Genomic DNA, 8,390 nt, shown 5'->3' on the forward strand with positions numbered 1-8,390 from the left:
GCCTCGAGGACGTCTGCACCGCGTTTACGCGCGAGCTACGGCGGGTGACATGGCCCCGCAAGTTCCGAGCACCTGCGCTCGGTACGTACGACGGGACCGTGAATCCCAAGGATTTCCTCCTGACCTACACGTTAGGGATGCAAGCCATCGGTGCCGACGACAAGGTCAGAGCCAAAGTGTTCCCGATGGTTCTGAAAGGATCAGCGAGAACCTGGCTGCTCCACCTGCCTGCTGGGTCCATCGCCACTTGGGCGGACCTGCGCGAGCAGTTTGTGAGCGCGTTCCAGGGTGGCTACAAGCGCCCGGGAACCATGGCGGAGCTGCACACCGTGGTGCAGAAGCCGGGAGAGACGCCGCGGAGCTTCGTCAACCGCTTCTCCAACCTCTCCTACTCTATCCCAGAGACGGAGGCCGCCGCCATCGTCAACACCTTCGCCATCAATGTTCGCGATCCCAAGATGCGCGAGAAGCTGAGCACGCATGGGATCCGGACGACGCAGGATCTGTGCGCCCTGGCGCACAAGTGTGTCATGGCCGAGGAAGGGTGATTAGCGCCTGAACTTGCAGCTAAAGCTGCCGCTAGCCCAGGAGAGGGTTCGCAGAAGAAGAGTTCCCGCAAGCGCAGCGGGAAGTAGGTCCTCGCTGCAGAATCAGGGGCTGTTGCGAGGCCTGCGAAGAAGGCCTCGCCCGGTGGCGGGTCTGGCGGCAAGCAGGGCGACACACCCCGCTGCCCCATCCACGCCAATTCCACCCACGACACGTAGGACTGCCGCATCCTGCAGGGAATCAAGCAGCGGCACGAACAGCGCCACGAGGAGCGCCGAGCAGCCGGTGCTTGCTTCAACTACGGGGACATCGGGCATCTCTCCCGAGATTGCCCGAACGACCCCAGAGCGGGGCTGAGGCCTGCCGGCGGCGGCGCGGGCAGGGAGGAAGCCCAGGGAGGACGCGGCCAGGCCCGCGCTGACAGGGAGCGCCCTCCCCGGGGACGGGACAGGGCTCGTGCTGAGGAGCAGCGCGAGTCTGACTGCACTGGTGGCGATGAGCCGAGCTTCCAGGAGCCCCGCAGCGTCGCCTGCATCCATGGGGAAGCTTACGCTCTCCCATCTGATGCCGCGGTGAAGCGTCCCACCCGTGACGTGTGCGCGCTGTTGCCGGACGCGGAACCGCAGTAGCCGCTGAGGTGGTCGCACGTCCCGGTCACCTTCAGCGCCGACGATCACCCAGCGCGGCAGTTAGGTTCGGGGGTCATACCCTTTGTGGTCTCACTGATCATCAGCAACATGACGGTGACCAAGGTGCTGGTGGACAATGAAGCGGGGCTAAACCTCCTGTCCGCCAGGTTGGTGGAGAAACTCCAGTTGCCGGTGGAGCAGCTGAAACCCACTGACCCGTTCCGGGGAGTGAACCCGGGATCATGCGCCCCCTGAGAAGCGTTAAGGACTGAGCACATAGTGTTCGACGTGGCGCACACCCCGTTGCCCTACAACGGGATCCTTGGTCGGCCAGCGCTGATATGGTTCATGGCGGCGACGCATTGCGCCTACGGCGTGATGAAGATGCCGTCCGTATACGGAGTCCTCTCCATCAGGTGCGACCTCAAGGACGCGGCCTGGTGCATTGGTGAGGTCGTCAGGGCCGCCACCGCAGCTGACGCCGGTGACAAGGACGTTGCCGGAGACGAAGGCTCGCCGGGCGATGGCCCGGCAACGAAAAAGGCCCGCGTTGCCCTGCAAGAGCTTGCCGGCGGAAGCGCAGGCTCGAGCTTGTGCCCCGGCAAGGGCCAGAAGCTCCAGGAGGAGGCCACCAAGGTGAAGAAGCTGCCCCTCCAAGCCGGCAACAAGGAGCGCACCGTCACCGTCGGTGCGAACCTTACTGTCGAATAGGAAAGCGCCCTCGTTACTTTCCTCCGGGAGAATGCTAATGTGTTCGCTTGGTAGCCATCAGACCTTCCTAGAGTCCCTAGGGAGGTGATTGAGCATCGACTCGTGGTGCGTCCGGACGCCCGCCCCGTCAAGCAGAAGATTCAACGGCAAGCGCAGGAGCGCAAAGATTTCATCAAGCAAGAGGTGGACAAGCTCAAGGCTGCCGGGGCAATCAGGGAAGTTCTGTACCCAACTTGATTAGCTAACCCTGTAGTAGTGCCCAAGGCGGAGAATAAGCTTCGCATGTGTGTAGATTTTACTGATCTAAACTGTGCATGTCCCAAGGATCCTTTCCTTGTACCCCGCATCGATCAAATAGTTGACTCCACCGCTGGTTGTGACTTGCTGAGCTTTTTGGATGCTTTTTCCGGCTACCATCAAATTAAGATGGCGGTTGAAGACGAGGAGAAAACGGCGTTTATCACCCCGGTTGGCTATTACTGTTACACGTGCATGCCTTTCGGGTTGAAAAACGCAGGCTCAACATTCCAGCGCGCGTTGCGCGAGTGTTTGGGGCCCCAGCTAGGCCGGAACATGGAGGCCTACTTGGACGACATCGTCATCAAGTCGAAGCGCGGCGACTCGTTGATTGATGACCCGCGGGAGACGTTTGATAACCTCCGCAGGATCAAACTCAAGCTGAACCCTGAGAAGTGCACCTTTGGTGTAGATTCGGGCTAGTTTCTGGGTTTCTTGGTTTCACATAGGGGGATACAAACCAACCCACAGAAGATAGAAGCTATCGAGAAGATGGAGGCTCCCCGCAAGGTGAAGGATGTACAGCGCCTCAACGGTTGCATTGCTGCACTGGGCCGCTTTATCTCAAGGCTCGGCGAGCGCGCCCTGCCTTTCTTCAAGGTAATGAAGAAGAAGGATCCGGTTGACTGGACCCCCGAGGCCGAGGCGGCGTTCCGGGAACTCAAACAATACCTGAAGTCGCCGCCCGTCCTTGTCGCCACCAAGCCGGGCGAGCCACTGCTACTCTACCTAACAGCGACTGACGAGGTGGTCTGCTCGGTGCTGGTTGCCGAGAGGGAGGAAGACGTTCCGGGGACTGAGGCTGCGGGGCAGGGGGCTGAGCGGCCCCCGGCAACCGCCTCGGACCCGGGGACCACCCCCGAGCCGGCAACTTCAGCACTGCGCAAGTGGCTCGTGCAGCACCCAATGTACTTTGTCAGCACGGTGCTGCGCGACGCTCGTACAGGTACCCGCAGGTGCAGAAGCTTCTCCTGGGGATTCTGCTCGCGTGCCGGAAGCTGCGCCACTACTTTCAGGCGCACCGCATCACGGTGGTGTCGGGGTTCTGCCTCGAAGGAAACCCCGCAACAGTAGGGGTCCATGCCGCTGACGTAGCGGCATCTGTTGGTAGGGAGACCCCTCCCTGGGCGGTGGAAATCGCCCGCTATCTGAAGGGAGAGGCCCTCCCGGAAGACGACGTCGCCGTGGAGCGAGTGGCCCGGCAAGCCAAAATGTACGCCGTGGTGGACGGGAACCTCTACCGCAGGCGTGCAAATGGAGTCAAGCTCATCTGAGTGCTGCAAGACGAAGGGCGCACACTGTTGGAGGATATACGTCGAGGCATATGCTCCCACCATGTGGCCTCCCGGGCGCTGACCGGCAAGGCGTTTCAGCACGGTTTTTACTGGCCCACGGCCCTGGCCGACGCGGAGCAGCTGGTGAAGATGTGTGAGGCGTGCCAGTTCCACTCAAAGAAAAGCAACCAGCCGGCACAAGCCCTGCAGGTCATCCCGTCCTCGTGGCCATTCGCGGTCTGGGGGCTGGACATCGTTGGCAAGGTGCCGAGAGCGGTCGGCGGCTACGAGTACTTGCTCGTGGCGATCGATAAATTTTCCAGGTGGGTGGAAGTGGAACCGGTGCGAAAGGTGACCGCCCAGGCGGCCATCAATTTCTTCAAGAGCATTGTGTGCCGGTTTGGTGTGCCTAACGGCATCATCACCGACAACGACACGCAATTCACGAGCACGGCGTTCCAGGCCTACTGCGAGGGCATGGGCACCAGGATACACTTCGCGTCTGTTGCTCACCCAAGGAGTAACGGACAGGTGGAGCGAGCCAACGCGGATGTTCTGCGGGGGCTCAAGACGAGAATCTTTGACAAGCTCAAAAGCCACGGGAAACACTAGGTCGAAGAACTCCAGCCCGTGCTGTGGTCAATCAGGACCACACCTAGCCGGGCAACGGGCGAAACTCCTTTCGCCCTTGTCTACGGGGCAGAAGCGGTGCTGCCCCTCGAGCTCAAGCACGGATCTCCCCGGGTACGCGCGTACGACAACTCCTGCCAACACGAGCAAAGGGTTGACGATCTGAACTTCATCGAAGAGCTTCGATGCCGGGCTGCTGTGCGAGCCACGCGCTACCAGCAGGGACTCCGTCATTATCACGACAGACGAGTCCGTCCCCGGGGGCTCGAGAACGGAGACCTTGTCCTGCGCCGGATACAAGGAACAAAGGCCGGGAACAAGTTGACTCCGAAATGGGAGGGGCCCTTCCAGGTAGTGCAGGTGACCAGACCGAGGGCTGTCCGGCTGGAAACCGAAGAAGGCTTGCCGGTGCAAAATAGCTGGAATATTGAGCACTTGCGCAAGTTCTACCCGTGAAGCGGCGGAGCCCGACCCTCAGGTGATGCCACCAATGCATACCTCTCGAACTAGTGTAGCCGGGCAGCCCCCGCGTGTAAACCACTAGTTATTGTGAATAAAGATAAGTGTTGTTTCCTGAATATTTAATTGCCTTATTTTATCTGCATGTTCCTTTCACTTCTGTCTCCTGCTCTAGGTGCACAGAAGTCTCTTTCCATACTTGGTTGTGAGCATGGGGCTGCCGGAGCCTCGAAAACGTAAAACCCGTTGCCGAATCACTCCGGCACGGGGCATGCAGTTGCCGGGCTTCCCGCGACGTGCATCTTGGCGTGCAGTTGCCGGGCTTCCCACCACGCGCATCAGGGCGTGCAGTTGTCGGGCTTCCCGCAACGTGCATCACGCAGTCGCTGTGTCTGGGAAATAAAAGTGCTCACAGCCAAGTTTGGTATCGACCCTTCTGTGCCCGGGGGCTGGGAGGTAGGAGAGTTGTCCATACTGCTTTATGTGTTTTTCGGGAATTTCGAAAACAATTTGCAGCATCTCGGGCTTAGTAAGAATCTAATGTGCAGGGTAAAGGTGGAATCTTGTGCACTGTAATGCCCGTGGACTGCCCACGGGTCGCGGCGTGTAGCAACGCCTTGTGGTGCGGAGCGACCGCACCACGAGGGACTCGCCGCACTTTGAGGCCCCTGATTCAGGAGGAAGCCGCCACGTGTGCCGCAACAGCTTGGCATGCGGAGTGGCGAAGGCCGTACCACACTCCAAGGGGCGGGGTGCCACGTATGCTACGTTGACTCAGCGTGTGTGGTGGCAAACCCCCCCCCCTTCCGCGCCTATAAAAAGAGCGTCCTGGCCATGGAACAGCTCAGAGCACAGCCAAGAGGCTAAGAGGGCGGGCGGTGCCGCAGAGGCGCGATGGTGGTGCATCCCATCAGCGCCCAGCGCCGACGGGTGCACCGCCGTCACGCCCTTGCCGCATCCCTCCACCGAGCCCACTTCGAGGGGTGCCGCAGAGACACGGTGGGGGTGCATCCCACCAGCGCTCGGCGCTGGCGGGTGCACTGCCGCCGTGCCCCTGCCACACCTCCTCTAGCGAGCGGCTCCGGGGCAAGGGTTGCTGCAGAGACACTGTGGTGGTGAATTCCATCAGTGCTCAGCGCTGACGGGTGCGCCCCTCCAGAGGACGCCTCCAGAGGCGAGGGTCGTCGCGAGGACACTGTGATGGCGCCGGTGCCGGCGTCCGCAGTTTGCTCCGGCCCACCACAGCGTCCCTGCTGCGTCCCTCAGGCAGATTTTCCCCAAGCAGCGAGGGCTGCTGCGGGGACGCCGTGATGTCTTCGCCACCCGCGTTTGCCGGTGGTGACGAGGAAGTCACGACGTCCCTGCTGCACCCCTCGGAACAGGTTCCTCCGAAAGCAAGGGCTTTTTAAAAGGCGAGGGTTATTGTGGAGGCGCGGTGGTAGCATCGTCATCGGCGCTTGTCGCCGGTGGCGATCCTGCCACGGCGTCCCTACCGCGTCCCTCCAGCAGGCTCTCTCAAGGGAGACGTGCTAGGCGCACACCTCTGGCAAGCGTGCCGAGCACGAGACCGAACAAAAAGCTAAGTGCTTGAACCTGAACGGTAAACTCTTTAAGAACTGAACGTAACTGAACACTGCCTCGCTAAGTGTGGCCCCAAAACCTGCGTGTAGCCGGGGTGTTAGAAGGACGCTTGCGGGGGGAGTGTGCTCCCTGTGCGGCTTCCGAGTCCGTCCCGGGAGGGCATGGCTTGGAGTAGTTACCCCACAAGCGGAGTGGCTCGCCACTGCCGCTTGACCCCAGGTCGGCACTATGGGTCCGTCCTGGGTCCCTGGTCAGGTCAAGAGTGAGGCACGCGAGTCTCCGGAAACACAAAGCACAACACACAAGGGCGAAGGGATCCACCCCGCGAGGTAGCCCCGGGAACAAGGGACAAGGATTAAGCAGAACTAAAGAGCTTGATTAACTAAGTAGCGAACGATTACACGAACTAATGAAACTGTAGTTGTTCAAACGGCGCCGAGCGCCATGCTTGCAGGAACGAAAACAAAGCAAGGAAACAGCAAAGAAATGGCAAGAGGCTGCGGCGACTAGTTGCCGGCATCTTCCGCCAGGGGCTCCGAGGACGGCTCGGGGTCCGGCATCCGCTGCTTCCGCTCGACCACCTCGTCGACGAACCCACTCACCGCCTGAGTGTGGGTGGGCTCGTCCTCGTTGTCCGACCAGGCGTCCAGCAGCATCTCGAAGGGAAACTCCGGGTCCCGGAGGTGTACCCTCGGAAGGATCGTCCCGACAACCTCCCGGGCGCAGTTGGCAACCTCGTTGGCGCCAAACTTGGCGATCCAGACGTCGAGCACCCCGAACTTCTCCACCAGGTCGGAGAAGAACGGGATCAGTGTTGAGACATCCGTGCCGTCCACCTCCGCGGCCTGCAGCTCGAACCTAGGCAGCAGATCGCGCAGCGCCTGGGCGATATGGAGCAGCTTCTTGGTCTTCAGCTGCCGTTGCCCGATCAACGTGCCGTGGTGGAGCTGGGCGTTGAGCGTGGCCTTCTTGGCCTTCCAGAGGCGGCTCGCCAGCGACGCGAGCTCCGCGGCTTGGGCCGCGTTGTCCTCGTCGGCCTTGGCGAGCTTCTCCCGGACAGTGGCCAGCTCGGTCTCGAGCCGGGCCGCTCTGTCCTTGGCGGCGCCGAGCTAGATCTCATGCCGGGCCGCCGCGTCCACCGCGCTTTCGGTGGCCTTGACCTGCACCTCCAGCTTGACGCGCAGGCCCTAAATCTCACCGAGATAGTTGGCGATCAGATCACTCTTCTTGTCGATCCGAGCCTGGGCTGTAGCGAGCACCTCGGCGTGCTCCTTCTTGGCTTCCGCTTGAGCCGCCACCAGCGAGTTCAGAGCCCCTTGGAGCTCGGCGCGATGAGTCTCCAGTCGCCGGTAGAGCTCTTCTTCCGGGACGACCGGTGTGTCCGCATTCTCCAAAGCTTCCTGGGCAAGGCGCGCCTCCTCCCTGGCGAGGCGCGTCTCCTCCCGTAGCCGGGAGAGTTCTTGCCGCTCCTTCTCCACGGCTTGCCGCAGCTCGCCAAGCTGGCTCTTGGTGGTCGCGCGGTGCTCTCTCACCTCGTTGAAGGAGGTGATGAAGGCCAGTTGCTGGTCCTTGATGGCGTCAAGGAGCCGGTGCCCTTGGCCGAAGACGCTCGGATCCTAGGTGATGGGATTCCAAGCCACCCCGGCAAAGGTGCCGAGGTCGGTGTCGAAGGAAGCGGCCGCCGACGACGAAGCCCCCGCCGCTACCATATAGCTGGGCGGGGGGTCATCCTCTTGCGGCGGAGCGTCCTGTCGCTCCTCCTCGGCAACCTCCCCCTCACCCGCGCCCGGGGACTACGGGGCTGGTGAGGTTGCCGCGCCCCCGGCAGGGGCCGCCCCCTGTTGGGCAGCAGAAGAACCCACACCGGCGGCGCCTACGGCCGCTGGCGCGTCGCCGGACACCGTCCCGGTGGCGGCAATAGTCGCCGCTGCCGCTGCGGCCGGCGCAGCAGGGCTTGGCGTGGGGGCTGCTTCTGGCCCCTCCGCCGTCCCTATAACCTCGACGTCGGAGTCGAGGTCAACCACAATAGCACCCGCTTCCAGTGCGGGTGCGCTTGGGCCTGCAGCAGCGAGAAATGTGAGAAGTGGGAAACTAAAAAAGTTGCTTGGAGGCGGACAAGGGGGCTCGGGATGGTTACCTTGCAGGGCCGTTGGGCTTGCAGGGGGAGCCTTTCCCTCCTCCTCCGTCCCGGTAGGGGTCTCCAGGAGGCTTGCTGCGGGCGGAGTGTCGCCTACGGAAAGAGAAGGTACGGTTACATGAGTAG

Source organism: Brachypodium distachyon, chromosome 3, assembly GCF_000005505.3.
Source record: "Brachypodium distachyon strain Bd21 chromosome 3, Brachypodium_distachyon_v3.0, whole genome shotgun sequence".
NCBI lineage: Eukaryota > Viridiplantae > Streptophyta > Magnoliopsida > Poales > Poaceae > Brachypodium > Brachypodium distachyon.